The sequence below is a fragment of the Humulus lupulus genome, chromosome X (genome assembly GCF_963169125.1).
Source record: "Humulus lupulus chromosome X, drHumLupu1.1, whole genome shotgun sequence".
NCBI classification, from domain to species: domain Eukaryota; kingdom Viridiplantae; phylum Streptophyta; class Magnoliopsida; order Rosales; family Cannabaceae; genus Humulus; species Humulus lupulus.
Window position 1 is genome coordinate 154,570,456 of NC_084802.1, and position 23,570 is coordinate 154,594,025.

Below are 23,570 nucleotides of genomic sequence, written 5' to 3' on the forward strand. Positions count from 1 at the left end.
CAAGCTTCGTCCTCCAGAGTGGTTGCCGCACTCTCCTTCATGCAACTCAGCCAGTACGTATTTGGCCTCTGCAGGGTTAATGCATTTCAAATATGGACCAGAAAATGAACGTTTATATAGTTTACCTTGTATAATAGTGAAGCGGGCTGACTGAGCCTTGACCCGACGTGCTTCGTTCTTATCTTCGGGAAGTATGTCATGTTCTAAGTACTCGACTATTGAAGTCATCCATGTTCGGTTGTTGGAGATGTCATTAACTTGCTCTTCTTCATCTTTCCAGACAGCTGGCCATTGGAGATATACTACAGGTATTGTCTTGGGTCGGTTGTCTGGATGGAGGATCCAAGGTTTGCTAATGCATCTGCATGGCTGTTCTCCCCTCTTGGTACTTGGTTGATAGTGAACTCGTCGAAGACTGACTGCAACTCTTTAGTCTTGTTGAGGTAGGCAGTCATTTTGTTATCCCGGGCCTGGTAGCTACCTTGCATTTGGTTGACTACCAATTGAGAATCACTGAAGACCACGATCTTTTTTATTCCCATGTCTTTGGCTAGTCCGAGTCCTGCTATCATTGCTTCGTATTCAGCTTCATTGTTGGTAGCTTTGAACCCGCATCGGACTGCTTGTTCGATTATGTCACCTTGGGGTGAAGTCAGGACGAGTCCGAGTCCACTTCCTCTGGTGTTACTTGAGCCGTCTACTTGCAACTTCCAGATTCCGACTGATTGTCCCTCGGTCAGACAACAAAGTTCTTTTTCTGCCTGCACATGCATGTTAGGTGTAAAATCTGCAATGAAATCAGCTAATACCTGAGATTTGAGGGAAGTTCGTGGCTTGTATGTTACTTCGTACTCGCTGAGCTCTACCGCCCACTTGGTAAGTCTGCCTGACAATTCTGGTTTATGGAGGATTGTTTTGAGTGGGAAGGTGGTCAAGACCGTTATTGGATGGCACTGGAAGTATGGGCGTAGCTTCCTTGCTGCGTGGATGAGTGCTAGTGCAAGCTTCTCCAGCTGGCTATATCGGGTTTCTGCATTAAGCAAAGCTTTGCTTACATAGTAGACTGGAGACTGCTTGCCTTCCTCTTCCCGGACTAGGACTGTGCTAACTGCCGTCTCGGATACTGCTAGATAGATGAATAATGTCTCATTGTCTTTTGGCTTTGAGAGGAGAGGCGGGCTGGTCAGGTACTGTTTTAGCTGGCCCAGTGCCTCTTCGCATTCAGCTGTCCACTCGAAGGTTTTTGATTTCCTTAGCGTGTTGAAGAAGTGGTGACATCGTTCTGAAGACTTTGAGATGAATCGGCTGAGTGCTGCAATGCGTCCAGTTAGTTTCTGTACGTCTTTTATGCACGTTGGGGAAAGAATCCTTTGGATTGACTCTATCTGTGCTGGGTTTGCCTCGATTCCCCTTTGGGTTACAAGGTACCCAAGGAACTTTCCTGCAGTCACACCAAAAGAACATTTAGTTGGATTCAGTTTCATATTATATTTCCTGAGAATGTCAAAAGATTGTTTTAAATGGTTGATATGGTCCTCTGCAATGAGGGATTTGACGAGCATGTCGTCGATGTAGACTTCCATCGTCTTCCCCAGTAATCCGGCAAACATCTTGTTGACTAGTCTCTGATATGTTGCTCCTGCGTTCTTCAATCCGAATGGCATGACCTTGTAGCAGAATATGCCTAAGTTGGTCATGAAGGCTGTCTTTTCCTGGTCGTCTAGATGCATCAGGATCTGGTTGTATCCTGAGTATGCGTCCATGAAGCTTAGGAGTTCATGACCGGCTGTGGCGTCTACTAGCATGTCTATGTGCGGTAATGGGAACGAGTCTTTTGGACACGCCTTGTTGAGGTCTGTGAAGTCAATGCAAACTCGCCATTTGCCATTCTTTTTTTTCACAATGACTACGTTAGCCAACCAGTCGGGATAATGCACCTCCCTCACGAACCCATTATCAATAAGCTTTTGAACTTCTTCGTTAATGGCTTTGTTCCTTTCAGGGGCAAATTTTCTTCTTTTTTGCTTCCTTGGTGGGTAGTTTGGATCAACCTGCAATTTATGGACAATTATTTCGGGGTCAATTCCAGTCATGTCCGCATGGGACCAAGCAAAACAATCATAATGGGCAGATAAAAAGTCAATGAGCTTAGTTCTAATGTCAGGATCCAATCGTGATCCGATTTGGACTTTGTGATCTGGAAAGTCCGGATGTATCTGGACTTCGTCCAACTCCTCCATGTCTGGTTGGTTCAACTGGGAGTCAGTCAGTCTGTCTTCCTGTAATTGCTATAACTGAGCGGGTTTGGGTTTCATGGTAGTCTGGTAACACGCTCTCGAATCTTTCTGTTGGCCTTTAATTTCTTTTACTCCCCACTTAGTTGGGAACCTTAAAACTTGGTGGTATGTTGAAGGGACTGCCTCCATTTCATGTATCCATGGTCGTCCCAGTATCACGTTGTAAGCAGACGGAGAGTCTACTACCAGGAATCTTGTGCATAGATTGACTCCTTCGGCATAGACAGGTAGCTCGATCTCTCCTAGTGTGTTCTTTTGTTCTCCACTGAAACCGATGAGGATTGTAGTCTTCTTTATAATCTTTGATTCATCTATCCCCATTTCCCTGAGAGCACTTAAAAATAAAATGTTAGCTGAACTACCATTATCAATAAGTATACGTTTAGTAAGACAATTAGCAATGTAAAGTGCAATGACAAGAGCATCATGATGTGGGTTGAGGAGTCTGGTTGACTCTGTTGTTGAGAAACTGATGGTTTGAGCTGGTAGGTTGATGGTATTCTTCTCTGTCTCGCCGGACTCTCCTTTGACCCAGTTGGTCTGCCTGGCATGTCTTTTGGCTGCTGAATGGGTGACTCCGCTTACCTCAGAGCCACCAGTTATTACGTTCACCGTCCGTTCATGAGTAGGTGGTTTCGGCGGGGTTACTTCTCTTCGGACGACTGACCTGTCTGCCTCCTGCTGGAATGTTCTTTTGCCTTTGTCTGTAAGTAAGTCAGTCAGGTGACCACGCTTTAACAGGTTGGATACTTCGAGTTTTAAGGCAATGCACTCATCCGTTCGGTGACCGTGGTCATTGTGGAATTCACACCATTTTGCTTTGTCTCGCTGGTCAGACGGAGTCCTCATCCTTTCCGGCCATTTCACTTTGTCTCCGAGTCCTTTCAGTACGCCAACGACTTCAGCTGGTGAAATTGAAAGATTGTATTCTGGTATCTTTGGTCCATCTCGCAGACGTGTCTCGGACGACCGGTTGTACTCCCTCCTTCTGTTCTCTGATCTGTTGGGATACGGGTATGGCTCGGATCGTCTATCACTCTGCCGTCTGCCTGCCCTCGAGTCTCTTCGAGTGTCTTTCCTCGGAGAAGAGTGATAATAGTTAACTTCATCCTCCTCCCACTTGATCTGTGCCCAGGCTTTGGCGAGAACATCTTCCATCGTCTTGCAAGGATACTTGGTAAGTTCTTTGTATAGGTCTGAGTCGTACCGGAGTCCCTTGCGGAAGGCTGAGATGGCTGTGTCCTGATTACAATGGGTTATAGAAACCTTTTCTTTGTTGAAGCGGCCTACGTACTCTCGTAAAGGCTCACCCCGTCGTTGAACTATGATGTAGAGGTCTTCTGCAGACTTTTCAAGTTTCCTGCTACTAGCAAACTGCTCAACAAAAGTGTCAGTCAATTGTGCAAAAGTAGAAATAGAATTATTAGGTAAATTAGTATACCACTGGAGGGCTGGTCCAATCAGACTAGAACCAAACCCCTTACACATGCATGCTTCCCTCATATCACGTGGGATGGCAACGGTGAACATCCTCTGCCTATACTGTGCGATGTGATCATCCGGGTCAGACGTCCCGTCAAACATCTTCATATTTGGGAAGTTGAACTTCTTTGGCATTTCCACTAGTGCAATGTCGTCTACGAATGGAGAGTCCGCATAACAGCTTGCTGCACTCTTCTTAATCGGAGCCGGCATCCCAGGAATCCGTTGAATGAGCGCCTCCATCTCAGCTAACTTTCGAGCCAACTCAGGATCTTGGATTGGAAATGAGCTTATGGTTGCTCGGCGGATTGGCTCGCTCAAGACTGGGTGATTAAATCTGATTGCCTGTTGCTCAGGTATATTCTGACCAGCTCCAATGATGATCTGGCTGGTTCCAATGGTAGGCTGACTAGCACTTGGAACCTGCTGCTGTCCGGGTCCAGTGACTGGCTGACTGGCTCCTGGAATCTGTTGCTGTCCGGGTCCAGTGGCTGGCTGACTGGCTCCTGGAATCTGTTGCTGTCCGGGTCCAGTGGCTGGCTGACTGGCTCCTGGAATCTGTTGCTGTCCAGCTGCACCGGCTGGCTGGCTGATTCCCGGAATCTGCTGTGATCCGGGCGCAGATGAATGTCCATGTTCAGTCATGGTTACCTGTTCGCCTGTATTGACAACATAATTTTGAATGTTAGACATGGTGGGTGGAGTTTGATAATTCCTTACCGAGGGTGATGGAACTGTCTGATTCGGTCCATCACTGTTAGAGATAGGAGTGAGGTCTCCCAGAGGTTGCATAGGGCTGACTGGGCCTCGGAAGCGGGATGGCTGAGCCTCGGTGGCTTGAGAGGACATGGCCTCCATTCGTACGAGCAGGTCAGCATTTTCAGCTTCGAGCCTCCTCATTTTCTCGCGTTCTTCATTCATCTGGGCAGTAAGAGCAGCGAGTTGAGCAGACAGATCGGGTGTCTCAGTCACGTCTGACATGGCTCTCAAGTGAACTTTTTGATCTCTTTGTCGATCGTTTGATTGCTAGGGCCCCACGGTGGGCGCCAAATTGTAGAGGTGATTTCCTACAATTGATTAGATGGGCACCAGCAACCTGTCAATAACAAAAAGAAGAGAGACGAGAGTTCAATTGGGAGCACCGGTGGGGTGTCAGCCAAAGGGACTCCGACGCTCAAGTCAGTCGGGTTGTAACGAGAGCTAATAGAAAGTAATAAAATTAAGATATAAATAGTCGAAATGATGATGGATGAAGGAGTCGTAAAATGGTCAGAGTGACGGTGGTGATGACGGAGGAGTCAAGCGACTATGTCAGGTCCAATCAGACTGACTAATTAGTCTTGCTTGACTGGATTGCTCAGAAATAGAGTAGCCTTCGTTTCAATTAGAGAGTAAAGAAAGTTCAGTGATTATTTTATGCCTTTTCTCAACCTCTGATGGTCTTATTTATTGTCCTCCTTCTCGTTCCGTCCTCCTCCGTCTTTCTCCTTCGTTTGACTCGCTCCAAGTGGTTTTATTCCGAGATTCTTGGCGAACGTGATGGGAGCCTTGACTGTTTCAAGGTCCCTGGCTGACTGAGTGTATCCGAATTCGGGTCCGGGTATGGTTTTGGGTAATTGGATGGTACTTTGTATATGCGAGCCTATTTTACATGGGCTTTGGGCCTTCTTGGCTAGTTAGATAGCTTATTGGGCTGACTGACTGCTTGTTGGACTATTATTTTTCAAGTATACGAATTTTGTCCACTACAATAGTGATATATCGTAATACAAATAATAGATAAGCGTACTTTTAAAGTTATATTTTATTTTATTTTTATTGGAAGTTATAGGCATACCATAGATATATATCATGCTAATGAAATTATATACCATATATGATTTTTCTCTTCAATATAAGGTATTGTTAAATCTTATATACCATAAAAAAAAAAACATATATACCATTCTGCTAAACTTATATTTTGTTGACCATTGATTTGACCAATGACACCGAGTCAATGTAAACAATATGAATAATAAAGAACTGAACTAAAATAGAAAACAACACCAAGATTTATAGTGGTTCAGCACTAAGCATTGGTAACGACCTACATCCACTTAGATAATTTTATTATTGTTGAAAATCCCAATCCCACGATGAAATGAACCATAGTCAAGTGAGTTTCGTAAGCTTAAGAGAATACGATGCTTTGTGTATAAAAGTACGCAAAGGTAAGCTTAGAGAATAATGATACACTAAGCCCTATATTTATAGGCTTAGAAATCTTACATAAATAAGCCATGGGCTTTACATGACTTGCATGATAAGTAATAGTAAAATAATGAAATAATTAATGATAATACATTTCAAATGGTAAATATCTAGTAAATATCTACTTGGCCTGGTCATTCTTCGTGTTTTTATTCAAACATCCAACCAGGCTGGTCGAGCATACCATCGAGCCAACCAACATTTCCTTTAAGCTAATGAATGTGGTCTTCCTAAATGAAGCTTTGACTAAGTTCTGACTAGTTATTGTGTGATAAAGCTTTCTATGAATCTCTATCCTCTGGTCGAGGGTTGACTAGCTTCTACAAAGTTGATGTCATTCTTTGATTGCCACATGTCGATAATCTATGCCATATCATCACACTAGTATTAGGGAAAACATTTGCCCCCAAGTTTATCATGATGCGACCAACATAAGATAAACTGACTTGAACAACTTTTTTATAAGAACAACCTTCATGACCTATTAACTCATGTCTTTTGCCATTCTTAATCCAGCGAGAAGTGCTTCGTATTCGGCTTCATTATTCGACGTTGTGAAGTCGAACCTGATGGCGCAGTGAAATCGGTGCCCCTCTGGCGTTATCAAAATCACTCCTGCTCCCGTGTAAGATTCGTTGGACGATCCATCCGTGAATAACTTCCACGAAGGAGCTTCATCTTGGGTTTCAGGCGCACTAGGCTTTTCGCACTGCTCGTTGTCTGGGAGCTAGGTGAACTCTGCAATAAGATCGGCCAAGACTTGTCCTTTTACTGCTGCTCACGGTGAATATGTTATATCGAACAGCCCTAGTTCGACTGCCCATTTTAATAAACGCCCAGCCGCCTCTGGTTTTTGGAGGACTTGCCGAAGGGGCTGGTCAGTTAAGACTGTAATGGGATGGGCTTGGAAGTAAGGACGTAGCTTCCTTGAGACCAGGATTAAACAATAAGCTAACCTTTCGATGGGAGGATATCTCAGTTCTGCTCAGATTAGCCTCTTGCTTACATAGTAAACTGCCTTTTGTACGCCTTCTTCCTCTCGTACTAGTACCGCACTGGCAGCAACTTCGGTGATCGCTAGGTAAATGAACAAATTTTCTCCTTCGATAGGCTTTGAAAAAATAGGAGGCTGTGCCATATGGGCTTTTAAGGCCTGAAAAGCTTGCTCGCAGTCTCCTGTCCATTCAAATTTCTTGTTGCCTCTAAGTAGATTGAAGAAAGGGACGCATTTATCCGTTAACTTGGAAATGAATCTACTTAGGGCGGCAATTCTCCCAGTTAAACTTTGTACATCCTTGATCTTCTCTGGCGATTTCATGTCGATCAGAGCTTTTATCTTGCCGGGGTTGGCCTCGATTCCTCTTGAATTAACAATGAACCCCAAAAATTTCCCTGATCCAACTCCGAAGGAACATTTGAGAGGGTTTAGTTTCATCTGGTACTTGTTCAATACATCGAAACACTCTTGTAAATCCTTCACATGTCCTTCTGCTTTTTTTGACTTTACCAGCATGTCATCCACGTACACCTCCATGTTTACTCTGATCAACTCTTTAAACATGTGGTTAACCAGCCGCTGGTAAGTCGCACCTGCGTTTTTCAGTCTGAAGGGCATCACTTTATAACAGTATAATCCTGTATCGGTTCGAAAGCTGGTGTGATCCTCGTCAGGGGGATGAATGCTGATCTGATTATAGCCTGAGTATGCATCCATGAAGGAGAGGATCTCATGTCCTGCAGTAGCATCGACCAACTGGTCGATTCTTCGGAGTGGGAAGCAATCCTTCGGGCAGGCTTTATTGAGGTCTGTTAAATCCACACAGGTTCGCCATTTGCCGTTAGGCTTGGGAACCAGCACTGGATTAGAGACCCATGATGGAGAAAACGCCACCCTGATGAACCAATTCTCCTTTAACCTTTCAACTTCTTCTTTTAAGGCTCTCGACCGATCCTTATCGAGCAACCTTCTTTTCTGTTGCATGGGTGGAAAACTCTTGTCTATGTTCAGGACATGGCTGATAACTGTAGGATCTATCCCAGCCATGTCTTTGTGCAACCAGGCAAAGACTTCCTGGTTCTTCCGCAAAAACTCCACTAGTGCATGCTTCGTGGTTGGTTCTAAGTTTTTCCTGACCTTCACAACTCTAGTCGGGTCTTCTTCGTCAAGTTGGACCTCTTCCAGATCCTCGACAGGTCCAACATTTTCCTCAAAATCCCCAAAGCGAGGATTTAAATCTCTATCCTCACTTTGGGCAACACCCTATTTGGTGACTTCATCACCGGATTGGGCTTGTGTATCAATAGCCATCTGCAACCTATCTGGGGGGGTGCTCTTTGACGTTCCCTTCTTCGCCTTCGTGACTGAGGTGTTGTAGCACTCCCTGACCTCCCTCTGGTTTCCCAACACGCGTCCTACCCCTGCGTCTGTCGGGAATTTCATAGCTAAGTGCCATATAGAGGTGACGGCCCGTAGATTAACCAGTATAGGCCTCCCAATGACGGCATTGTACGCCGAAGGAAAATCGACTACAATGAAGGTAGCGAGTAATGTCCTGGTAGCAAGCGTTGTACCTGCTGTTATTAGCAGTCTGATTGACCCTGCTGGGGCGAGTCCCTCACCAGAGAAGCCGTATATCGTTTGGTTGCAGGGCTCCAAGTCCTTAACGGACAACTTCATGCGTTCCAGCGAAGACTTATACAGGATGTTCACTGAACTTCCTGTGTCAACTAGCACTCTCTTCACCATCATATTGGCCATTTGGATATCCACGACCAGCGGATCGGAATGTGGGAACCGGACATGTCGGGCATCGCTATCAGAGAAGGTTATTTCGCCCTCTTCTGACCGAGCCTTTTTCGGCGCGCGGTCATCCACAGTCATCATCTCGATGTCCTGGTTGTGGCGCAGAGTCCGAGCATATCGTTCTCTGGCCTTTTCGCTGTTTCCCGCGAGGTGTGGGCCTCCGCAGATGGTTAACAACGTGCTAGTTACGGGATCAGGCTGCAAAGGTGGCGAGCGTTGGCGTGTGGGCGCCTGCTCGTTGCCACCTGGAGCTTCTCGTTGGGAATTTCCCGAGGCCCGTATATATCTTCTCAAGTGTCCTTGTCTAATAAGGAACTCGATCTCATCCTTCAGCTGGTTGCATTCATTGGTATCATGTCCGTAGTCGTTATGATAACGACAGAACTTGGTAGTATCTCTTGTCGAAATATCCTTCCGAATGGGAGCAGGTTTCTTATAAGGCACACTGGAACTCGTGGCCTAATAAACCTCTCCCCGAGACTCAATAAGAGCAGTGTAGTTAGTGAACCGTCACTACAAGAAAAAATGCTTTTAATAACACCAAAAATGTGTTATCAAAACATACGATAACACTTTCTGATGTGTTAAGACCGACTATGTTATCGTAGGTCAGGGTACTTTACATAACATTTTATCAGTGTTATACAGATGTGTTATTGTACTGTCAACGATAACACAATTTCTGTATTATTTTAATATATAGATAAGTGTTTAATTATGTTATTTATAGTCGATTATATAATACTTGTTTTGTGTTATACTACACTTTAGTATAACACTTTTTTTATGTTATAGTACACTTTAGTATAACACTTTTTTTGTGTTATACTACACTTTAGTATAACACGTGTTATATTAGCTTAGAGAAACATAATCTTTTTTTACTTACACAAAACTAGGAAAACAAATATGAAAGTTGAAGCCAAATAAGGTAACATAAATAGATTTTTATTAATTAATCAAATGTAATTACAATATTTAGTCTACTAGTCTAGGCTTAAGAAATCATATTACAATATAATTTATGTCCAATTCAGATTCCTTTATCACTAAATACAAAACAAGAAATGTATACAAAAATTAGTGAAATACATTCTTCCATTCTAAAGGCCTCAACTATAAATGTTGTCAAGAATTGCTCCAGAGAAATCATCTCAATATACCTGCACATTGTAAAAAAAAAAAATCATTTTATTATTAAGAACACAAGACTTAAGCTAGCTTCCACTTGTAAGCATATAAAGTTTAAATTAAATTTGTAATAACTCCAAAACTTGATGAAACAGCAGGGTATAGCAAGATGTACTACCATGCAAAACAACGACTAAAGCAACAAAACATGCAACTTAAAACAAAGCTTGTGAAATGTATCAAGATAGCAAATATATCATTCTCAATGATCAAAAAGTATGTGAGGAATAATTGATTCCAGAACTCTAAATTCTGTCAATATATCCCCAAAAAAATTAAAGAATAAAAACAGAATCATACTTTGACTTCTTATACAACAAAGTCATAAAGAAAAACAATAAAATAAAAAATCAAACACGACAAGAATCGATGTTTTGAGGAGACAGTTTCTGGTATGTCTTAAATTTCTGTTTCCTGTTTGTGTTCTAAACCCTTGGCTTTAGTGTCAAGTTTATGATTTTTGAAGAAAAGGTCTATATATGATATAGAAGAACTCAATCATACTTTATGCTTAATCATTCAACTTTAGTTGCAAGCCAGAAGCAAAAGAAAATCTATTTCATTTTCTGCCATCTGTTTCTTGTATGCATAACGTTATGTGCTATACTAATTTAGGCATATAAGGTCTAGTACTAAGCTCAAAATTACTCTCAATAACTTAACTAAACTAACTAATTTAACTAAATTATATATATATAAGGTCTAGTGCTAAGATTAAAGTATGTGCTATACTTACTAATGGTGACTTTGTACTGTACAGGCATTACAGTCTCAGACCCCAAATGAAACTCTGAAAGCTCCAAGCCAGAGTACAAACAGTCAACTAGAAAAAATTGAAGAAAGACATTTTCCCAAGTTAACAGTTAGAAAAAGAATACTAATTACATACCAGCCAGATATCCATGAAGCAAATGGTGACCATTTTGGGCTAGCAAGCTTGGTACTCCAATAGTAGAGACCCCCAGAAGTAGAAGCAGAACAGAAGCTACATACTAAAAATCAAACACAAAATTTTGAGTTTACTAAACATTGTTTATAATTTGTCATCCAACATAAAAGTTGAAAATTGCAGCAGTGAAAGAAGCTATAAAAACAGAGGAAACCAAAGCACATGCATATGTTAATTTCATATTGCAATCATATCAGTGTCTTAAAACCTGATGGTATATGTTAATTTAACAAGACAATCCCTAAAATTACCTTTGAACAACACTTAGAGAGAGGATTCCGGAGAGTTCTCAGCTGAGACGACAAGAGAAAGTAGCAATAGAGTAACTTAAAAGCAACACAAATAATAGCTCATATAGTTAATATCTAGAGAGCTCTAAGAAGAAAAAAAAACATATATTATGCAAAATTTTGCTAAAATTAGGTAAGGGATAAGGAGCTGCTATACTCAAGAAAATGAGAATCGCAAGGGCTCTTATGCCTCATTACCAAATTTCTTGGCAATTATAGGGCGAACATCATCTGCATCTACAAGGGTCTCTAAGAAAAGAAGTAATGAAATTAGTGCACAGTCCGATGGATCATCAAACCAACTCTTTATGGGAATCCCATTATTCACTTGCAAGTGGAACACCTTAAAAGATTAAATGAGACCAAGGCTTAGGAATTAAAGTACATGACATAGAGCAAAAAAAATTGTTTCCTTCCTCAATTTACCTCAATTCTACCAATAAAAGTTCCTTATAACTCCCCTGCCTCTCTCATTAGATTAATATTTGTTACCACTTCCTACAAATACCAAGGTTGGAAGAACAATAAATTTCCGAGTAATACTAAGACATTAGCTCGTATCAATGTACGATACAGGATCCTGTTGCCTGCTCCTAGAAGCTCTTTTCACTAAAAGCACACTGACTTTGTAGCTCTAAAACAAGGCATGTTCTACTTATGATAAGCCTACAAAAATGCTGAATTCGTAGCTCTATCCTAAGGCACATTTAACATCAAATGCACAGTGTAACTAATCTTGAAACTCCAGTAACCAAATATGAAAAGGATAGCGTAAAATACAACTGAAATAAGGTTAGACATCTAAATTAAAGAAGGAACCAAAGTCTGAATTTTTTTGCAAATTCATCATGAGATATACCTGCGGAGAATTATCAACTATAGCAACTTTTGCAAGATCAATATCTAAAACTGTCAAATCTTTAGTGTAATTGCCATCAGAAAAGATGCACAATTCACGATAAACATGCTAAAAGATGATATTTCCATCTGGATCTAGAATATCAAGGAGCTGTTCTGCATATATGCTTTGGCTAGCAGTAAAAATAATAACTTCAAACATCTCAGCAACTCGCTCTAAGAATATTTTGAGGTGAGGTCGTTTTCTGACATACGCAGTGCGCTCTTTCATGTTGAAAAAAACAGTAAAGGTGAAGTCTGCATCTTCACAAGGTTCCAATGTAGAATGGACAAGTGTTTCTGCATGTATGAAAATGGGAGGTTAAATATCAATCATATAGTCAAACAGATATTCCTTTATGGGAAAGTAAAAACAATAGGAAAAGGTTGTTCCTCTTCATAAAATTAACACTTGTTAAAAAAAGGAAATAAAACTGTCATATATGTATTTACAATTTTTAATATGTATTTTAATTTAAGCCATTAAATTAACTTCATGAACAATCACATGGCCCAATCAATAGGCTTTGGATGGTAAATCCACAACAAATTTTATTATCTTACTTTCAACTATTTCACCTTCAATGGTTCATGACCATGTAGGGACCTCTTGCAATATATAATAGATACCTTGAATTTGGTTAATTCAATAAAGAACCTAAAATTATCATCAAAATTACCTATATTTTTCAAGTATTATGTACACTTCTGAATTATGATAACATGGTGGAAGTAGTAAATCAATTGACAAACTGACTAGAAAATTATGAACATTCAGAAATCATAATAATAAATGTAATGACTTGATACAAGCAACTCAATCCACTTACCATCTAAATCAAGTACTAGAGTTATAAGCTTCCTTCTTGAATTTTCCTTGGGCAATGAATTGGATTAGAAATTGGATCCATCATTGCTTGTTCATCTGATTTCTCATCATTGGCCCTACTGCTTCTAATAGAGTCCTCTAGTAAAGGTAGAACACGAAATTGCTCAGCAACACCTAACAACATGTTTGGCTCTGGATGCTCGTTATTAGCAAAGCAATTTGATTCGCTAGTATCATTGAATGCTGTTCCGCCAAAGGTAAAGTCTAGCACGATCATGTCAGAAATGTAGAACACATCACAATATTGATAGTCACCTGAACTTCTATTATCATCACTTTCATCTGCTTCTAACCAAGAAATGTTGGGATACTTGTCACTACATACTGTTGATAAATGAAAGAACAACAAATCAAATATAAGCTTTACACAAGAAGCATAAAATAACAGTTTTTTTATGTTTGATAAATTTTAATCAACCTGAGAACTTAATCAACCTTTTAATGAAGCATATATATATAGTCAACCAATTGATCATATACAAGTCATTAAGATTAATTGAATTTTGTTTTATTTAAAACTTAAAAGTGCCATAGTTTTATATCATTGTGTATAGGCAATTTTTTCAAAACATGTAATAAACAATCATTATAGAGGGAATCCAGGATATCCAAATATACATAAGTTGCTAAATTTTCTACATTTAATTAGTCTTGATTTTCATTAATGAAGAAGAATAATAATGAGGCTCTAAATCAAAATAAATGTTGGGAAAATTAGCTAGCTAGCTTTATACATAGAAACAAAATATATAATTTATTTTAAAAGTGTCATATATGATAACATTCAAATAAAAAATAGAATTAATTAAGTCGAGGATGAGTCCTTAGAATCCTATGCACTACATAATAATTTACTAATAAGTGGGTACCACAACAAATATATACATAAAAGACCAGCCAAATTAGATGAAACAAAAGACGTCCAAAGTAAGCCTAGCCTATAGAGACAAACAATGTTGATTGCAAACATAATAAAAGGCAAAACACAAACAACATAGATAAAAAGAGATATAGCAAAATCTTATCAAATAACAGATATGGTGCAGAGAAATAAATTCAAAAGAAAGACCATCCAATCACATAGAGATAAGAACTTTATCTAAATTATTTAAGGATTATTACCTAGTGGTTTTATGGTAATTTTAAAGAAATACCATTTCCCTTTCTTTCCCATCCAGAAAAATACCTGCAGCAATACACAATAAATAACATTTTGGAATATCATCTATGGTTATATGTACAAATGTAGCTCATCACTAACTCTTTAAATAAAATAATTATATTGTAATGTATAGAAATATTACACAACTTTTATATATAGAATATAGAATTATAAATTAATTTATATGCACCTTTATTCATGTCTATCTAATAATATTAGTATAATAGCAAAACAAAAACAAAAATGAGAGAGAGACTATGAACCCTACATGACCAACAACAAAATTGAAAAGAAAACTAGCACCGTGCTAGATCTAAAAGAAACAAGAAAAAGGGGAATCACCATATCAGTCAAGAATGAAAAAGCATGTCAATAATAGAGGAAGAGAGTAAAAAGCTTCAAAGGATATAAGATAGAATAGAGATAACCTAAAATAACTAAAACCACCTGCCAAATTTAATCAGTTCATTTATCATTATTTCAAGAAATACACAACACTTTATCAAATTTCCCCAAAACTAGTGAAATTCATATAAAAAAAAAACAGAGAAACTTTTTTAATCAAATGCAAATAAAATGCAAGATCGAGGATTTCCAATTTCTAGAGTAAATAAAACCCCACTTGAGCCTGAAATATGAAATCCAAAATAGATTACTAGATTATATACCAATTATTATGGCTTAAAGGAAATGACTTTACCCATTCCACTTTGTACGGTATGAAGTCGTGAAGTATGGAATAAAATATAGCTATCACAAGATTTTTAAACCTTAAATAAACAAGGTCCGGAGTATAAGAATCCAACTTACCAAATTTGGGAGCAAAGGAATCCATACCTAGGAAATCTGAAGAGAGAGAGAGAGAGAGAGGATGGTGCACATGAATGAACTAAGACAATATGATGAGGATTCATGTGGCTTGCTCTCTTCATGCCAGAATGAGGGACTTTATCTCTGCTCAAGGGTAGAGAGACGAGATGAATACAGGAACTCTAGGGATTAAGAAAGAGATAAGGATTTCTGAAGGAGAGAGAAATAAAGTAAAAAAATAAAACTATAAAAAATGGTAGTGGAAAGAGATACCAAAAAGTTGAAGAAAAAAAAGAAGAGCCAAAAATTCTGAGCGACCCGCCCAATATTTTACAACTTACATAATACTTTTTTGGTAGTAGCAAGGGCTTCTGAGCTCGACCTCGAAACTATCGTTGCCTGAGAGAGAGTAAGATTGGAAATTGGGGAGGAGACCCTTTGGGAGACCGAATTTGGGGAGGAGGTCGTGGACGTCTGAGAATGATGATAGGACGGGAGTGAATGGACGGTCGGAGTTCAATCTGAGGACCCTGAAGGATGAAGAGAAATGGGTTTGTGAGAAAAGGGTCAAAAGTACCAGGAAGAGAGAGATTGGAGCAATGGTTAACGTAATGAGAAGATTTGCTTTGGCTTGGTCCCTTTGTAGCCTTCTCATATTTCTTTGAATCGTTGTTTACAAGTATTCTAAATGGGATTTATCTTTCCTAGAGAGAAGTGAGAGACCGAGAGAGATGGGTCTCAGAGGAAGATGAAGTATGTAGAGAAAATTAAATAAAATGATAAATAAATCTTTTAAACTTGGCAGAAAAAGAAATGAAAAAGGAAACATATGGCGCCCAAAATTTGAGTGAACCCGCTTATAATTTTAACACATTTAGCATAACACTTTTTCATTACTCTTAGAATTTAATGTTGTGGTAGTCCTATTTTGGTGTAGTGCGTGCTTTATAACGATTACCCTTGGCTCGTTTATTGTCTGAGGTGGAAGGCTCATTGTGCGGCCGTTTCCCCCCATTCTTGCCATTGCCGTTGCCGTTCACGTTGCCGTTCACGTTGCCGTTCACGTTGCCGTTGTCGTTGGGTTTGGACCCATTGGCGGCTTTGGTGGGCTCGACAGTCCCTTTGTCCTTGCCTGGGGGCTTCCCTTCATTGGCGATGGCATCCTCGAGCTTGATATATCGATCAGCTCGATCCAAAAATTCCTGGGTAGTTCTGACCCCATGTTTTCTGAGGCTGTCCCAGAGAGGCGTGCGGCGCTTAACTCCTGCGGTTATGGCCATCATCTTGCCTTCGTCTCCCACTGTTTTCACCCCAGCAACTGCTCGCATAAAGCGCTGGACGTAGTCCTTCAGTGGCTCTCTGTCTTGCTGGCGTATTTCGACCAGCTGATTTGCCTCAGTCGGGTGCACACGACCCGCATAGAACTGTCCATAAAATTCTTTCACGAACATTTCCCAGGAAACTATACTTGCATGAGGGAATTTGAAAAACCACTCCTGTGCTGCATCAGAAGGTGTTGCAGGGAAGATCCTGCACCGAGCGTCTTTGGACACTTTCTGAATGTCCATTTGTATCTCAAACTTGTTGACGTGAGATACCGGGTCACCATACCCGTCAAAGTTCAGAAGCGTAGGCATCTTAAACTTGCTAGGAGTTTCTGCCATAGCTATCCTTTGGACGAAAGGAGTGCCCTTTCTCCTATCATGGTCGATATAAGATGTTCTTCCCCTGACCAGCTACTGCACCGCCTGGTTGAGGGCATCTATCTGGGCCTGCACGGCGCCAGGAATCGGCGGGGCCTCTGGTGCTAGGGGGACGTACTCGTCGTGCCGCTCCCGGCGATCGTTGAGTACGTCTCTCAAATCCTCGTCTCTCCTCCTTTGCTCGCTAGCTCCGAGCCGGTTGAAGATGTTATTTTGTCTGGGCTGCCCCCCAACGTCCCGTCTTTCGGGTTGGTCATCCCTAGGTAGCAGGCTTCGACCCCTACCTCTTTCTTCATTCCTCCAACCGGCGTTTCCTCTGCCTGAGTCGACCTCGTTATAACCATGGCCATCTCTGAATCTTGATTGGCTATGGTGGGATCGACTGATCCCTCGGTTTCCTTCCCGGGCTGGAACCTCCTGAGCGTTAGAGGGTGGCCTGCGTTGGTCGGTAGGTCCCCGTGCATTATCATGCCGTGGGGGGCCTCGGACCGCAGAGCCTAACTTTGAGTTCCTCCTGTTACTAGGAGGACGCTGTCCTCTGCTCAGAGGGTTTGGCTCGTCGCCCCTATGGCGTCTAGGACTGCGAGGCGGCTGCCCGGCCCTATTCTGCCTCTGTTGCGGGAGATTGCCGCGACCAGCTTGGGATAGAGACTGTGCTTCAGGGTCCCTTAGCGGGACATCGTCCTGAGGCATCGGTGGCTGCTCAGGCCTTTGTGGGCTCGAGGGTTGGATAGGCGGGCTAGGATTAGGACCCCTCTGTGGTGGCCCATTCATAGGTTGATCAGGCTGCGAGGCAGGTGCAGCCTGGTTCCTAGCCAGTTGTAGGGCTTCTTCGAGGGCTGCCATGGCCTCCCTCTGGCGACGGTCCATCTCCGCTTGTCTTTCACTCAGCTCCAGGCGCTGCCGTTCAATTTCCTGTTGCTGCCGCGCCATAATTTCGGCAGCACTTTCCTGGCTGGCCTTCAGATTGGCCAGTTCATCCTGCAATACCCCTAGGGTATTCTTCAGCGTCTCGGAATCCATTTCTTCCTCATCGAATTCCAAATGTGGCTCATCTTCAATCACATTTGGAGGAGGAGGAGGCGGGTGAGATGGTGCAGCGCCGGCTGCCTGTCCAGTTTTCTTGGTAGTTTTCGCCATTGATCTTTCAACGATAAAGTATCAAGCTCTCAATGAAAGCACCAGAATGTTGACCTGATTTTGGCCAACTTACACGGAGTCAAATTTTCTTGATGTGGACAAACACGTTGAAATGAATGTGATGACAAAAAACAATAAAGAACACAAGAGTTTATAGTGGTTCGGCCCCAGAATCTGGTAACAACCTATGTCTAATTGTTATTGATATAGGATTCAAAGGAGTGATCAAAGAACTAGGGTTCAATGAGTTTCACCAACCTCTAAAGAACAAGACAATATATTAAACAGAATCACTCTAGTCTCAAATAATTCGAAAGCCAAAAGTCCCTTCCTTGAGCTATCTTTCTCTATTTATAGGCTTAAGGGGGATTACATTAATTTGTTACATATATTCTTTCCTAAATAATCAGATACTCAAGAAATCATGGGAGCCAATCTCAGGATTGACTAAGATCTTTATAAAAGTATCATGAGACACGCGGAACCTGCGACCATCCTGGTCGCAGGTAAACTTCGGCTGCCTTTTGTTTGCAATATCTCTACTGGTCGATACCCTAGCAGAACTCCGCCAAGTGTCAGCCACGTATCCAGAAATCACTTGCCACATCATCCGTGCCTGTTTTTTGGATAACAAGGAGAGAAGAAACACCAGCAACCTGTGTACTACGTCAGTAAACGATTAGTGGATGTGGAGAACCGATACCCGGAGATAGAGAAGTTGGCATACGCGTTAGTTGTGGCTTCAAGGAAGTTGAGGCCCTATTTCCATGCCCATGCGATCGAAGTACTTACCAATAGCCCTTTAAGGCAGGTCTTGCATAAACTTGAAACCTCGGGGAGAGTGATGAAGTGATCGATCGAGTTGAGTCAATTCAACATCGCTTATACCCCAAGGACCTCCGTCAATGGGCAAGTGCTCGCAAACTTCATAGTGGAATTCACCTATCGACCAAATGGAGGAGGAGATGAAGAAGAGGGACAATCAGTCACAGAAGGAGAGCCAAGGATTTCTGAGGAATGGAGCTTGCACGTGGATGGAGCATCCAACGAAGGAGGATCTGGAGCAGGTATCGTGATGACTGGACCCGAAGGACACAGGATGTACTGCGTGATACAGTTTGGGTTCGAAGCCTCGAACAATGCGGCAGAATACGAAGCGCTTCTAGCAGGGCTGTGGTTGGCCCAGGGGCTGAAGGTAACGCATCTACACATATTTAGTGACTCACAGTTGGTGGTATTCCAGGCGAAGGGGGAGTACCAAGCGAGGGGTCCCAAGATGGCTGCATACTTGGAAAGGGTAAGAGGCTATTTGGAGCAGTTGGTGGAGTATAGCATAAAGCAAATCCTGAGAGAGTGGAATACCCATGCTGATGCCCTCGCGAAGCTGGCGTCCACCAAAGATGGGGATACCCTTGAATCAGTGCCTGTGGAATACTTACCAAGGCCAAGCATTGTTAATCCAGACGTTCACATGGTCAGCATCCCAAAGGAGTCATGGGCCAACCCGATTATAAACTACCTAAAGGATGGAGTTGTGCCAACAGACAAGAGGGAGACTCGAAGGCTAGTTTATAAGGCAGCCTGATACACCTTGGTGCCACTCTTGCGATGTGTTGATGAGGAAGAAGCTGTGAAGGTACTGTATGAAATACATGAGGGTGAATGCGGCAACCATGCGAGTGGACCATCCACGGCTCGAAAAGCCATGAGGCAAGGGTACTACTGGCCCTCCATGGAGAGAGATGCAAATGATTTCGCAAGGAAATGTGACAAATGCTAGAGGCATGCAAACTACTCCCGAAAACCCCCGAATGAATTGACCAGCATGACCAGCCCTTGGCCCTTTGCTATCTAGAGGATAGACCTGATTGGTGCCCTTCCCCCAGGTAGAGGTGGAGCAAAGTACGCGGTGGTAGCCGTAGATTACTTCACCAAGTGGGTCGAAGCAGAACCTCTAGTAAAGATAACGGCCAAGCATATCACCACCTTTGTAAATAAATTCATTGTCTGCAGATATGGAGTGCCCTACAAGATTATTTCTGACAATGACACCCAGTTTAAAGGGGAAACGTTCGAGGAGTACTGTTGGGAAAGATGGATAAGGAGAAGCTTCTCGGCTATTGTGCATCCACAGGCCAATGGGTAGGTGGAGGCCATTAACAAAGTCCTTAAGAAGAACTTAAAGACAAAGCTAGAGAAGATGAAAGGGGCTTGGGTCGAGGAGTTACCTAATGTGCTTTGGGCCTACAGAACCACTCCGCGCACAACCACTGGAGAGACCCCTTTCTCCTTAGCATATGGATGTGAGGCTATCCTCCCGATTGAGATGAAGGTTAAGTCGTATAGGATACAGGCATACGAGGACCAGATCAACCATGCGGAAATGGACGAAAGGTTAGACATGCTAGAAGAAAGAAGGGAAAAGGCGCAAATGAGAGTGGCGGTATACCAGCAGCGGGCAGCAAGGTATTACAACTCAAGGGTGTGAGAAAGAACATTCAGAGTAGGCGACCTGGTATTAAGAAAAGTACTCCCCAACACGCGAGACCCGGGGGCGGGGGTGCTTGGGGCGAACTGGGAAGGGCCCTACCAAGTCGCTCAATACATACCATCAAACACCTATAAGCTGGCATGCATGGACGACACCGTCATACCTCGAGCATGGAATGCGGAACACCTCAAGAAGTACTACCAGTAAGACTTCCACATCCAATGCAAGCAGTATCTGTGTTTTGTTTGTTGCATGTTATGTTAGCTTAGTAGACAAGAATCAAAGAGGTTGCCTAGATAACCTTCCAAGTAGATGTAAACTTTTTATATATATCGCTGTAACCTGGCTACTATGAATGAAACTGTTCGCAACTTCGCATGTTATTTTTCTTCTCTATGCGAGCGTCAACCAAAGTGCCTGCCGAAATAAATTTCACCAAGCACTTGGGGGGTAGGACAGGAGGCATGAGTAAAAAAAAAAATCTCTTATATTCAAAAGGATTAGCTACCCTTATGAATATCAAGGGAATAGTTTGAAAGGATGACCTCCAACCAAAGGCCGACACCCCAGGAGGTGAGGCCGTAAGGAGGGAATCTCCCAATAAGTCTAGAACGACCATTAAGCCGGCTAGCCAAAAAGGGTCCTACAAGAGACCCTTGAAGAAATAGTACTATATATAATGACGAGAAGGACGCTTCTCGCAAAAAGTAACAAGCACGCACAAAGAATATAAAAGGACCCCAAGAGCCCAATGGGTTAACGTGTCCTTACAAGTATAATCAAGGTGCACCAGAAAGATTATCACCATCAGATCAAGGAAGAGATATGTAATCCACAAATAATAATAAGAAGAAGAGGGACTTACCAAAGTCCCTTAAGTTTGATGAACACAAAAGAAAAAAGGAGAGAAAGGGGAAATAATGTGAGGGATTACATAGCAACAACATATATAGGCCGAATACAAAGGAACCTACAAATCTCCATCCTGACCCTTCCACTCAGAAATCTTCTCGACGGCATAATCTCCAAAGGCAAACAGGTCAACGGTGGGGTTGGTCCTCCAGACAGTGTGCAACGTGCGCTCGACTATGCGATTCTTAGCATTCACAAGCTAAGAATCCTATCATTTAAAGTTTGGATGGTAGCCTCCAGCTGAGTGTTGGTGTGGGAGGTTGATGCAGCCTGGGCTAAATCGGCGTCCCTTTGGCAAACCGCCTCGGTCAGTTGACTTGACAAGACATCCTTTGCCGCCTCGGTCAGTTGACTTGACAAGACATCCTTTGCCGCCTCGACCACCGATAGGTTCCCCAATGCCTCCTCAAGCTCGCGTTGTAACTGTTGGGTCGATGAGGAGTTGGAGGCGATCAGCTGATGACTCAAGATAGAAGCCTAAGTAAGGGCGGGGACATAGAATAAAGCCTCGAGGGTCAGGCAATATCAAAACAAAATGAAAACAAAAAAAAAATATATTTGTCATAAATGAATAAACTGAGTATCTCGACAAATACCTGCAAGGAGGCTCACATATAGGCGTCTTCTAGCTCAGCGTCGGGGACATTGTGCAAAGTTCCCCACTCGCCTTTGGGAAAGTTTCCCAGATGGTGGCTCATGGCTTCTATATACTGGCTCGCCAGAGGATGATCTTCAGAAGCAGATACATAAGCTTGATCGGGGGAGATGCGTGTACTTGTCGAGGCACACTTTGTCAGGGATGGCGACCGAGAAGGTCCCGATCCATCCGCAGTTGTGCGAGGAGCAGAAAAGCGCGGGGTCATCTCCTTGGGTAAAGAGGCGCCTGAAGGCGCCCGCCTAGGACGCCTTCTCGGGGGTAAAGCAGCCGAAGCAAAAGAAGGAATAACGAAATTCCTTTTAGGCACGGAGGGGCGGGGGACAGAGGCATCAAAGGCAAACTCGCCGCCAAGCATCGACAATGACGTCCGAGAGGTAACACTGCCAGTATGGCTGTCATCGGCCACGCCCCTAGCCCTGCCGGCAACAGAGTGCTAGCACGAGTAGTTCTCAGATACCACTGTCTCCTCAACATCCATATGACCGCCTGAAGGGTAGACATAGTCCCTATCGGCTACCTCATCATAATTACCTTCATCGTGGCCGTATAGCCACGGATCCGCAGGTTCAGGTGAGGAGGGGCATGGACCCGCAGGTTCGGGTGACACAGGCATGGACTCGCTGATTCAGATGAGGCGGGGCGTAGGCCCGCGGGTTCGGAGGAAACGGAGCATAAAGTGACGGTCTAGTCTGGGGTCAGCAGCTTGTACAAGTGAAGGTTACTCTCTGTAAAAAGGGCGCTGGCTTGTTTACATTCACTCGACAAGGCCAGGATTTTCATCACTCAGTCACGAGCCTTCGGTTTCAAGTTGGAGCCAACAACCCCTAAGAGAACTTCCATCAAAAGAAAAGAAATAACCGCAGTTAGAAAAACAATAGAAGAAAAGCCGAGTAAAAAGAGAAACCTCTCATGTGTGAGATCAAAGTGAGAATAGTCTTACTTTGGGTGTTGAAGCTAGTGTGTCGGGTGGGCCCGCTAAAAGTGAAGAAATAGTCTGTCTTCCACGAGCCTCTATTTGAAACGGAGCCCTCCAAGAGGGAATTCCCTTTATGGTCCATGACTTTCTGGAGCTAGTAGAACCCGGGGGCAGATGTATTCGCCCTAAGGGTATAGAAGTAATGAACCTCGCTCATAGAAGGCCCTCTTGAATGCACCTGATGGTACAACACATATAGGCTGCTCAGTGTCACCCAGGAGTTGGGGGACAATTGTAGAGGCGCCAGTTCAAAGTAGTTAAGCACTTTGGCAAAAAAAAGGGTGAAGCGGAAGAGCCCCACCAGATTGGATTATGGAATCGCTAAAGGCCATGAACCCTTCTGGCGGTTCAGATGTGCGTTCATCACGCTTTGGGATGACGAACTTGAGGTTTGATGCTAACTGATGAGCCTTTAGCATGTTGGTCAGTTTATTCATGGTGAGGCTGGACCTGCCCATCTCTTCGGAAGTGTCAAAGGTTCTCTTCGGCATCTCAGGTACCTGGGCAGAGATAGGCAGTTTATGAGCCATAGACTTTCTAAGGATCCTGCAGGACCCCCCACATGTCCTATGTCTACCAGCACTATGCTTGACCCTAAGGCGTAAGAGCGGGGGCAGGGGAGGAAGCATGGGTGGGATCATAGAAAGGAACTCCGGTTCAACCGATT

At 42.8% G+C, this 23,570-nt stretch overlaps 1 pseudogene; it reads right to left on the minus strand.

Annotated features, from left to right (window-relative positions):
* Nucleotides 1-9,762: 9,762 nt before the first annotated feature.
* Nucleotides 9,763-15,014, minus strand: LOC133803589 (uncharacterized; annotated as a pseudogene).
* Between the last annotated feature and the right edge of the window lie 8,556 nt (nucleotides 15,015-23,570).